Source organism: Pteronotus mesoamericanus, unplaced genomic scaffold, assembly GCF_021234165.1.
Source record: "Pteronotus mesoamericanus isolate MK-2021 breed Mesoamerican mustached bat unplaced genomic scaffold, CSHL_Meso_final scaffold_1186, whole genome shotgun sequence".
NCBI lineage: Eukaryota > Metazoa > Chordata > Mammalia > Chiroptera > Mormoopidae > Pteronotus > Pteronotus mesoamericanus.
Window position 1 is genome coordinate 5375312 of NW_026555302.1, and position 12430 is coordinate 5387741.

Below are 12430 nucleotides of genomic sequence, written 5' to 3' on the forward strand. Positions count from 1 at the left end.
CCTGGGTCAGCGCTGGGCAAGACCCCAGGAGACAGGCCTGAAGGAAGAGGAGCAGCTTGTTGCGGGGAAGGACAATTCCCTAGGAATCTGTTGCAATCTGCTTCTCTCTCCCTCTGCGTCCTGCCCCCTCCCTCCCAAGAAGGCCCTTATTTGAGATCTCTTTTCCCTTCATTAACTGCGCTTGTTGAATGTTCCCCAGCTGTGGCTTCCTTTGGTCTTTGCCAGCTTCCACTGTTTGTTTATTTATTTCTCTGTCAGCCTCTTTCTCGGCCTATGCTTGTAAACAGAGCCCGTGACTGTCAGCTCCGGGGCCTGTGCGGTGAACTGGCCTCATGTGGCTGGCAGGTTGTGGAGACTCTGGAGTCCAACGTGAGGGGTCACCTACCCCTCACGCCCAGCAGCTGCTCCAGGCACAGGCCCACCCAAGCTCCTCACCATCCAAATGGAACTTTACAGATGGAAGCATCACAGGCATGGTCTCCCCATCCCCTCCGGGCCCCCCTCTTGCTCCCTCAAGCCCCTCTATCCCCAGAGGGCAGATGGCAGAGCGGATACTCAGACTTGCCCACGGCAGAGTGACAAGTACACTAAACATTTTATGCCTTATACTCTTTTATGCCTAATTTTTTTCTCCTGTTTGAGAAAGTTGGAGCTGTGCTTGATCAAAATTTCCTACCCTTTCCAAATTCCAAAGCCAGAGGGGCCTTGCTCGTTGGTCATGGAAAGAGAGAGGCAGCCTTGAAGGCAGGCCAGGAGATTGTGGCTTTGCAGCTTCCCTTCCCTACACCACCTCAGGGAGCAGGTGCTTCCAGCCAGGGCTGTGTTTGAGCCAAAGCAGGTCTTCCTCTCCCCCTGCCCCCACCCCATTCCAGTTGCCTGCGTCACCTCCTTCCTCGCTGTGCAAGCCAGGGGATCCCCCCCAACCTCCACCCTCTGCTACCCCTCTGCACTCGGCGACCCCCTGAATTCTCCAGAGTGGCTGTCCCCTCTTTCCGTCAGTGAGGGAGCTATCAGTGGGAGAGCCACACAGGCAGTGCCAGCCCCCTGGAGTCCAGGGTCTTCCCCCAATTCTGCCTGGCAGTGCGCGTCATCTGTCACAGGGCCCCCTCCCCTCCCGCCGCCCCCCCTCCCCCTCCCCTGCTGCTCACTCTTTCCCTGTTCAAGAGATGCGAAGCCTGAGAGGAGGAGCGGAGCGGAGCTGCGGGCTGCAGCTGCTCTGCTAGAGGCGCCGGGCGAAGTGGCCATCCCCCGCGCCAGCCTCTCCCTACCAGGAGGTGGCTGACTCTGTCACTCAGGGCTTCACCGAGCCATGCCCAGCTGGGGCCCGCGCCAGCCACACCTTCCCAGCCGCACTGCCCACCACCCGACAGGTAAGCGGGAGCAGCTCCTTCCAGCAGGGCGTGAGTGGAGTGGCCCGAGCTGGCTGTCCTGAGCCAGAATCCTGCTGGGAGGGGCAGGACACCTCGGGGCAGGAGAGGCACTGTCCTTCTGTCCTGACACTTGCTTATTCTGTCACAGAGCTCCTCGGAGCAGGGCAGGCTGGCACCCTTGCCAGAAGCAGGGGGCAGGAATATGCCCATTCTTCCCTGACCCCGGGGGCTGAGCTGCCCATGTCCCTTTTGGTTCTCTCTCCTCCGTGATCCCAACGCCCCAGGCCCCCTGAACCGTGCTTTCTGGTCTAAAGGGACGCTGTTTCTTCCCTCAGGTGCTTTCAGGGTCTCTGCGAGAAGCGTCAGCTGATAGCTGGACTATGACACTGTCTCTTTGAGGTTCTTTCACGTCTTGCTCTGCTGTTGTTTTCAGCGAGTTGCCTGCACAGCTGACTGACCGCACATCTGTTTGGTGTCCAGTCAGCATGTGGGTCTCCGGTGTCACTGGTGGCTAACGATGGTGACACATTCCGATGCAGGAGGACTCACAACCACAATGAGCATTAAAATACATTGGAGGTCACCAATTTCTTTTTTTTGCCTCAGTTTTATGGAGGTATAATTGAGAAAATTGTAATATATTTAAAGTCGTGCAACCTGATGATTCAATATATGTATACGTTCTGAAAAGACTCCCACTATGCAATTAACTAACACTTCCATTGGCAGGCCACCAAATCTTTTAAAACTATTTTTCCAAATTTTTATTATTACAAACAATGCTGGTATAATCATAATTAAAATTTTACTCACATTCTGGATTGATTCCTTAGACATATTTTTAGAACTAGACTTGTTGGGACCAGGATTTTTAAAATTGATATAATTGACATGTAACATACTTGTCTCAGGTGCACAACATAATAACGTGATATATGTATATATTGCAAAATGATCAGCACAATGAGTCCAGCTAGCATCTATCACCACACATCGCTATATATTTCTGGGGGAAGGTCACCCATTCCTAAGCAGTGTGTTGAGGGCACGGTTGCCACCTATAAGAGGTGATGAGACCCCTGTATCGGCTGAATGGTTCTTCCCAGAGCTGTGAAGGCAGAGCCTTCCGGGGGTGGTGGGGACAAGGGCAGCTTCTCTCTGTGTTGGAGTCACTTAGTATCAGTCCATTCTCTCACCACATACTGAAAAGCTGGCTTTCAGGTCCTCATAGATCCTGAACTTGGGGGGCGTTCAGCCTAATGAAATGAGAAAGCAAGCCTCCTCTATTCCTCAACTTGGGTTATTTTTGGATTATTTGTTTCTACAGACTAGGAAAACTTGAGGGTTTCCATGGAAGACAGAGGAGGTGCGGGAAGCTGGGGGAGTGAGAGAACTGTTCCCATGAGATCAGACGCCTGCTTGGGAGGCGTTCAAAGCTCTCAACATGCACCACGGTGCCGGGCCGGCTGATAGCCCCACGAGCACTCAGTCAACCTGGCAAACTGGTGCTTGTTCACCGTTTGCTGTCTGCTCCGTCTTTAGAGCCGGTTTCCTGGAAGAAGGACAATGGATGGGGTGAGTGGGGATTCGTGTGTCGTGTGGCCTGCGGCTGACCATGGCCAGGAGGGTGTAAACTTTGTCCTGGGGCCCAGGTCCTTTTGGCATAAAAACAAAACAAAACAAAATACCGAAAAACAGTGTCACACAGTGCCTAACATAACAAGGAATCTGCAGACTTCCTTATAGTCTTTGTCCAGTCGAATTAAACCTGCCAACGAAGCCACGGTCCCTCTCCCGGGAGTCAGCGAGCTCTGACCTAAAGAACAGGGTAGCTCTGCCGCAGTACCATTGCACAAATGCCAGGAACTCGCAGGACACTGGTGAGAGCGTGGACGTGGGCCTCAGCGATGAGTCAGCAGCAGCAAGTAAACACGCTGAGATACACAGTGTGGGAAAAGCCCCAGCGGTCCTGGGTTCCGGTCTCCCCAGGGCCGTTAACCGAGTAATCCTGGGCCCTTCACTCAGGACTAGTGAACAATTTTGGTTTTGCAGTCTGCAAAATGGGCACAATACGAGTGCCCAGCTTGCCTCCAAAGGTTTTTGTGAGGATTCATCAGTGACAGCTCCCCATTACCAAGACGTGCCAGGCCACTTGGCTAGGTACTTCTCCTACATTATCCTGTTTAATTCTCCCCACTTCCCAGAACCGCCTGAGGCCCAAGGAGGTTAAGAAACCTGATCAAGTTCAGCATTTTGTAGGTAGTGATGGTGCTATGTGCACGCCAGTCTTGTGTAACATGACTTCATGGCTTAGGCTTTTCATCCTGTCCTATCACAGGCTCTCTGTTCTCTCTGTCCACACACCCACATCTCCAGAGATGCAAGAAATGCCCCTTTCTCCCCTCTCTTTGCTTTGGGGGTTAGGGTATTTCTCACTGTCCAAGAAGCACTAGCCTTCTCATGAGTGTGCTCTGTATGGCATTGCCCGGAAGCTCTTGAATTTTTCAAGAAAAGGTTCCAGAAAGAAGAGGGTCTCAGAGAAGCCGAATGGCTTCAGGTGGGCTCCTATCAGGGCTTGGTCTCTGAGGGAAAGTGTCAGGATGTGCCCAGCATCTTTGTGCGTGCGCATGCACCCACCCAGCCCCGCGCCCGCCTCGCGCCCCCACCACAGGCGCTCACGGGCACCCAGCAGAGCCCGACCGCAGGGGTCTCATTTCCCAGAGGGCTGGGTGATGGCAGGAGCAGATCCCAGGGGCAGAGCTGTCCCCTGGAGGCCGGGTCTTCACTCCGCTCTTTCCTGCCGCAGTTGTGCAGCCAGGCCCATCGCTGGGTCTGAGGGCTGTGGTGTTTCCGTTTTCGCGGGACTCTAGGTGGCTGGCTTGAAAGGAGCAGGAAGGGAGGACATAAAAGCCATTGGCTGACGTCATTAAAAATGGAGGGTTAGAAAGAGCTTATTGTATATTGTGGGGGGAGCGCTGAAGCTGCCCTCTGCCCACAGCTGTAGATCTGATGGTTAATGGGAAAGCTTTTGTTCCCGACAGAGGGGAAGACAGCGATAAGTAGCGGCCCGGCTCTGTGAGATAGGAGGGCAGAGCCCCTCTGCCGTTGGGGCAGGGCCTCGCCCTTGCGTCTCAGCCCCAGGGCTTTGAAAACCAGGTCCCACGGCTTCTCCGACTCTGGCCCTGCTGCCCCTTCCTCCGCAGCCTCTCCCCATCACCCCCACTTGGTGTTGGGCCTCTGGCTTCTATGACTCTGATGCTAAAAATGTGACTTCGTATTTTTATAAGGCTGAATAATTCAATATAGTCCATGTTGACTCCTATATCTCAAAGAATTCTTACCGTAATACAAGAAGTTGGCATCGCCTTAATAATTCTGATTTCAGAGATAAGAAAGCAAGGTCTTACACCAAGATGGCCCAGCCACGAAGGGGCAGAGTTGGAACTTGAACCCTTGTCACCTGACCCTGGAGCCTGGGCCATTTCTATGGTTCCACGTTGCCTCTTCTGGCCAGCCCCCTGCTCCAAACCTGGTCTCGCTCATCTTCCTGCTGACTAGTTCAGTCAAGTTCAACAAACATTTATTGAGCATCTTCTTGGCGCCAGGTAGTCTGCTAAATGTTGGAGGCGGGGGGCTGAAAAATATGCCTTTTATTTACGTGATGTACATAGGGAATGTAAGGTACCTGTACCTGGTACATTGTTTGGCACATTGGAGATACTTAAATGTTAGTGGAATGAATGAATGGATACACTTTCTTACCCTTGATGAACTCTGAGCCTGGTTAGGAGAAGAGCGTTGCAGGCACATCTCATGCCCGGTGGAGAGGGAGAGAAGTATGCCCGGGGGCACCCGGCACTTACAGGGCCTGGGTGTGCAGGGGTGCTGCTTGGAGGAAGTGGGGCTGCAGTGCAGCTTGAAGGAGGACTGGGCACAAGGCACGGCAGAAATGAGGTGCAGAGACGTGGAGTCCTTGATGTGTGTTCAAGATCGCGAACAACACAGCGTTGTTAGAGCATGAAACACAAACCAGGGCAGTGGTGGGTAATGCTCAAGGTAGGCAAGATACAGGTATTGGGGAATTTCTAGCCCAGAATTTTTACTAAAGCTCAAACTTTATCCTTCAGCTGAGGGGGCTGATAGCTTGGGACAGAAGGCCACATAGTCACATTTGTGATTTAAACAGGTGATTATGGCTGCAGAATAGAGTTGCATTTAAGGAGATAGGCTGGATCATATTGACTAAAGATCACAAAGATACGAACCAGGGATCATGAACCAGTGCATGAATCAGAGCAGCGGTAATGAGAATGGAGAGGAGAAGACAGATGTGAAAACTACGAAGAACACTTAATCAATAGGACTTGGTAATTGGTTGACGATAGGAGAGCTGAGAAAAGGAATCATCTCTAACTACTTCCCTATTTCTTCTGGTTTGAGTTACTCGGTGCATGGTGGTACCAGAAACTGAGACCAGGAATTCTAGAGGAAGCTGAGATTTGTATGTGTGTGTGTGTGTGGGGGGGGGGGGGGGGACGGGCAATACAGTGGATCAGGAAAAGGAGGAGGTATGATGTGGTCAATTTTTAGATACATTGCATTTGTTGTACCTGCGGGATATCTGAGGGGTATCTTCAGCCACTGTGGGCTATAAGAATTTATATGATTAGGAGAGGGGTCAGAATTAGAGGAAAATATTTAGAAATGGTCAGTATACTCAGTGTAGTTAGGGCTATAGGCAAGGATGAGACTACAGGGTGGGCAGAGGAGGAGGGGCCAATGGAGGACACTGAAGGGGAAGGCAGTTAGGACCTATATGGCTGAGGAGGTCAAGGGTGTAGCGATGCCAGAAGTGAATGGTCATCCTGGCAAATGCAGCAAAGAGGCCCATGAAGACAAGGACCATTGGGCCACTGGACCTCACAACATGGAGATCACTGTTTCAACGGTGTGGGAAGGATGGAAGCCAAATTGTGAAGGATTGAGGAGGGGCTAGGAAGTGGGGAAGCAAATTCTTTCAGATAACTTTGCTGACAAAGGGAGGATGCCCAAGGGAAATTTCTTTTTAATGAGTTATTTTTATTTGTAGGTATCAAATAACATGGGAGAAGAGAATAAAGACAGAGGAAAGAGTACCTGGCCAGGTAGCTCAGTTGGTTAGAGTGTCATCCCAATATGCCAAGGTTGTGGGTTCAATCCCCAGTCAAGGTACATACAAGAATCAAGCAATGAATGCGTAAATAAGTGAAATAACAAATCAATGTTTCTCTCCCTTCTTCTCTCTCTCTCAAATAGATAAATTAAAATTTTTTTAAAAAGAGAAAAGAGTTGATAAAGCAAAGGAAGAGGGAAAGGATGAATCCAGGGACACAAGAGAAAGGATTTGCCTGGCGTAGATGCATCTGAGAAGGAAGGAAGGAGATGTGTACATGTGGGTGGGTTTGTGGAGGAGAAGAGGAAAGAGGTTGCATATTTCGTCCCCGAGGCCTCGGGTATCTTGATGGACCAGGAGATCAGGCTGTGGGTGTGTGAAGGGTTGTAGGTGTTCCCTGAACCCCATCTTTCTCTATGCCCTGGCGTCCTGCCCATTGAGTGCTTTCAAGAAGCCAGCTGGCCACTGGGAAGCTGATTTGTAGAACCGAGTTCACTGTTTAAGGCTAAGTTTACAATAGGAAGGGAGGTCATCATTTATATCCTCATCCAAGGCTGACTTACTGCCCTGGATCTTGGGTGTGTAGAAGGGCAACTTACTTGTGGGAAGAAAGGATGTCACTGGATTCTGCCCCATGAGCTCTGGGCTTGAGTTGTAGCTGTGCCTTTATGAGATGTGGCCTTGGGCAAAGTCCTTAAAGTTTAGTTTCTGCAGGTGATATCTCAGAGTCATACCCACTCCGAACCTCTATGAATTTTAGCACTTGCTCCCTCAGAGCCAAACGATAGGTTATTCATGGGGAAAACAATTTAACAATTGAAAATACACAGAAAATTAATTCCCGTTCAAGTTGCCCCCTTCTTCTACATTTCAAGGTCCTTGCACTGTTAGTTCACACTTTGTTTGCTCATTTTACTGAAGCACATATTGTCACTGGTTACACTATTTAAAAAATTTTATACATCATTTTAAATATACACAAGTCAAGAGACTAGAACAGTGAGCTCCTCTGTATCACCACTCGGCTTCGACACACCACACTCACAAATCTCACGTCATGCCGACTGTAAATTTTTCAGAGTGCACCTCTAAATAATGAGGTTGCTTAGGAAAAATAAATAACCTCAATATCGATATCACACTAATATTGATGTCTCACCAGTGCTGGAATTTCTCCAATGGTTTCAGAGTATTTTTATGATTTTAAATTTGAATCAGTATCCAAAATAAATTTTATGAACTGCATTTGATTGAGGTGTTTTTAAGGATATATAAAAAAACACTGACGACCATCATCTGAGAGACAGCCCTATAATCCTAAACTATCTACCCGTCCATGTTATCTCCCCCATTGTTGGTGGACCATTTAATTTTAGGAGACCGAAGGAACAATTGCAGTTTAGACAACAAAGCCTCCTAAATTTAATTTAAAAAATTCGTCTAGACACACTTAGAAGAAGTATAATGATAGCGAATAAAGAAAAGAGACTAGGAAGAAGAAAAAGTTGCATTGAGTGGTAAGGAGACAAATGAAGGCTCAAGAAAATGAGAAGGGTAACAGGCTATGAAACGCTCCTCACCACCAAGAAGCTCGAACATCCTTACAAATGTGCTTCATGCAGTTTTGTGTCACTTCAGTGAGGAGGTGAGAAAGCTGGATCTTGAGATAATAACATTGTCGTTATTTAGTGCGTTTTCCCAAAGAGTTTGTCAAATAGCTGAACAGGCAGCTTCCAAGTAATCCTCTAGGTAAAATCAGGAAGTAGGAGGAATTCTGAGTCCCATTTTACAGATGATGTAACAGCCAGTTAGGCTAATAATGGTGGCTCACACTACACAGTCATTTGCTATTCATCAAGTATGTGTCAGCACTCGATCGCATGATCTCATTTAATGCTTCTAACAAGCCAAAGACATTGGTGCTGTGATACCCAATTTGCTCATGATGAAAATGACACTCAGAGAGGCAGAGAGTAACTTGCCCACATTTACAGCTCTGGAAACTCAGGGCTGTCCAGTCCAAGGTTTCCCACCCCCTCTATTCCCCCTCCCCTGCCCACCCCACTCTCCCCCCGCCATCCCCCCCACTCTCCTAAATCAGCCACCTTTTTTTTTCTTTTTTTTTTTTTTTTTGCATATTCTTGCTCACTGGCAAAATTTCACCTAAGGGGAAGCTCTGAGCATCGCCAAATATAATCATAGTATACAGTGTACTAGAATTTGCAAAGTGCTTTTCTTCCCACAGCCTTTCTTGTTTCTTTCTCATAACCACCTTGAAAAATAGACAGGGCAGGGGTGTGAAATTATGTTTTACAAAAAAGGAAATTTAAACCCAAGGCTCTGGCTTATGTTAGTTAGTGATCACATGGCTGGTAAGGGTAGTTAAGGTCACGGAGCTGGGTAACGGCAGAGTTAAGCCCAGAGACACTTTCTTCTGATTCTAAACCTGGTGCTCCTTGGGTTCTCTTCGCAAACCTCGTGGGCCCACATCTTCAGCTGCTGACTTCTTTCTTGTCCCCTCTGATGTTCCTGTGAGAAGTCAGCAGGCTCATTACCAATTAAATATCCGGATGCTCGAACTGATGAACAGGAAATGAGGCTGCTAATGCTCAGAGGAATGAAATTGAGATGCCTTTTTTTTTTTAGGAGAATTTTGGGCTGGGTGGCCTCTTTCTGTCCTTCCCTTCCCTATGTCCTTCCAGTCTCCATGGAAACCCCAAATCAATGCGGCATATGTTGTTTCATGTTTCTACTGTTACTAGGAAGCTACAAAGTAGAAATTGCTTTTAAAAGATTTGCGGAGGGCTTTAGCATGCTGACCAGAATTCAAGTCTAATATCCAAATGACCGTTTCATTAAAAGCTTTTAATGTGGTACTATCCTAGGTGGTATGCTGATTAAATAAACACCGGAGCATTTAGCAATAAACCTCCTCCTCCACTATTGTGGCTTTTAACAATATTGTATTGCAGCTTTAATTGCCTTTATCTTCCATGTAATTACATTTTTGTGGCCTGTGATGGTACCAGGCGCTCCTTTTGCTCGGGACTGATCCCACCGTGCCTCACTGGGATGCCGGGAACAACAGGCGGCGGAGGCCTTGGGTGCCCGAGCCACTGCCCTTGAGTGTCATTAGCACCAGGCTGACTCCAGTCTTGGCCTGGCGACTGCGGAAGTCTAATGTGTTCCTGCCATCAGGAACCCTTGGTAATTTTTCATAATTTTTTATGAATGCAAAAGCAAATTCAGCCGACGGCTACTAAATGCCTGCTCTGTACAAGGCAATGGGGGTTGGTAGCGAGGGGAGCCGTCCCAGAGGTGGTCTCTGTGGAGCACGCAGCCATTTGCGAGGATCAGGACACAAATGCCCGGGATGAACTTCGGACTGCCCTGTGGGCTCTCAGGGAATCACACGGTAGTGCAGTGCCACTGGGATGGAGAGGCTTCTTCTGATTGTGGAAGTTCTGAAAAAGCTTTGGAAAGGAGAATTTTTAGCTTGGAGGTATTGAGTTTTGAAGAGGAGCTGGGAATTACAAGGCAGATCCAGGGTGGGAGCAGTCTGGGCAGAGGGAGCAGCCGAGGACTAAGGCGTGTGCACGCATGCGTGTGTGTGTGTGCAGATGCATGCGCTAAGGGATATAAGATTGGATAAGTAAATGGGAGCACGTGATTGGACTGTCAGAAAGGACAAGCAGCTGCAATGGAGCCCACTAAAGATTATATGGATGACCTGCTTTAGGGTAGTTGTTCAGGGGGATAACTCTTGTGGTCATGAATGTGCCAGAAAGTTTGTGGGGGACCAGGGTTGATGAAACAAGGGCAGGAAAATCAGTTATTTAGGGGGGATGGAACGCCACACATTCTAAGTGCCCAATAACCTCTGACGTGACAGTGTCAACGGATGGGAGGGGAAGACACTGGGAAATAGTTCGTAAAGCTAATGACAAGGTTTAAAAACCGATTTGGCGTGGAGGACTGGAGGAAAAGAAGCCGAACACATGTACTTGTTACCCTGAGGGGCGAGGAGGGAGCAGGGTCATGAACACACACCGGGAGCCCAGCAGGCGTGGAGGGTTGGAGGGGAAGGGCGGTTGCTTTGGGGGCGGTGGTGACTGCGACCTCGGAGAGGGACGGCTGTGGGCCTGGAGCTCAGGAGAGGCCGCGCCGACCCTCTGATCCTGGACAGAGCAGTGGCTCCTGCCTGCAGGCACGGCTTTCTGGGAGGGCAGTTGTCGACTGGGAAGGGCGGAGAAATGAGGGCAGCCTGAGAAGCCAGAGCAGGGCTAGTAGTGACTGTTTTCCTGGGGAAAACCACGTGGATCAGTCACCGGGAAAGAATCCAGAGCTCAGTAACCCCGCGTCCAGGCTCCAAGCCCGCGGGTGCCAAATCCAAGTAGGTGAGTGCCTTTCTCATTAGCACTCCAACCTGCTTGCCTTTCCTGCCTCTCTCCTTCAGGAAAGGAGACGATGCTAGAAGGCTCACCCCTCGGCTGGCTTAATTCCCCCCTGGAATTTTCTGTGCACCTGTCTCTGTAGAAAGGAGGATTGAGTGAGGGTCCTCCCCAGCAAGGGGCCTGTACCTGTTCTGTGCTTCTCAAGCCAGGGTGCTGGGTGGTTACTCCTTGGTGTTTAGGAGTGTTTTGGTAAAATAAAAAGAATCTGGACTAGTTTTAGTTTTCTGTTTTTACCCATGGCTGATGCATGTCCACACACCTCTGAACCTCTGCTCTTTATATTGTTGCTCTTTTTAAAAATCTATTAATTAACTGCATTAATTATGGTGTCTTTCTTTAAACATTTGCGTTGGCTTTTTGACTCCCTGTGACTAAGTTATCGCTCTAAAGGCTAATGGAAGGTTCTGGCACCTGGTTGCGGTTGGGCCCATCTGCAGCCCTACCTCCTCCATGCCTTTCAGTCCTGGGTGGTGGCCTCTGTCCCAGCGGCTCAGCGTGCGTAGACGAGTCCCGTGATGTCGTTCGCTACCTTTGCGTTAAAGCGAGGGGCAGAGCAGAGGCTGCAAGCGAGAAGTCTGGTATAAGGCCCCGCTCTGCCACTTATAAATGGCTTGTCTTTGTGTTTCCATCTGTAAAGGTGGGGAGGATAAAGATGCCATCAGCCTTTTAAGTTTGTTGTGAGAGTTAGATAAGACAACCCAAGTGCAGTGTTTGGCACAGGGCTTGGCACATACTAAGTGCTCATGTAACATTAGCTGTGTGCATGGAATTCCGGGATGGGTCCGCCTCCTGCTATAAACTTGTCTTGGATCAGGGAAGGGCTGATCGGTGGGCTTTTATTCACTAGTTTATCCGTGTACTGGTTTCTTATGGCACAGTGTACCAGCAACCTGCCCAGAATATTCTTTATACTCAAATTCTAAACCCCAGCGAGATCAGGGCTCAAGGCAGGGGTTATGAGGGATGGAAAATGTTTCTCTTGCATCTCACTTATTAACATGACGTACCCTTAACCTAAGAGGGGGCACCGTGGACATTTTCAGAGAGAGACAATGAGTCACTGTGGAGGCAGCATCAAGATTTTTATTTCATCCTATCATTTTGCTGCAAAAAGACAGGTTAGGCACCAATAGGTCTGCGAGGAAAGACTGGGTTCCAGCACAACGTGGTAGGAAAAGCGCTGATATAAGAGTCACAGAAAACAAGTCCTGGTCCTTTCCAGAGCCCCCCTTAGGTGCTGTGTCACTTTGGAAAGGCATGCCACCTGACTAGCCCCAGTTTTCTCATCTGTAACACCGGGATAATAGCACTGTCTGTGATTACAGCAGGGGATGGTTAATACATGAAAATGCTTTGAACGTTGTAAAAGTTTAGGCAAATCGAATCTAATATCTTTATTAAAAAGCCATCACTTTCTAGAGGGATTGCGCCGCCTCTCACGAAGGCTGCCTTCT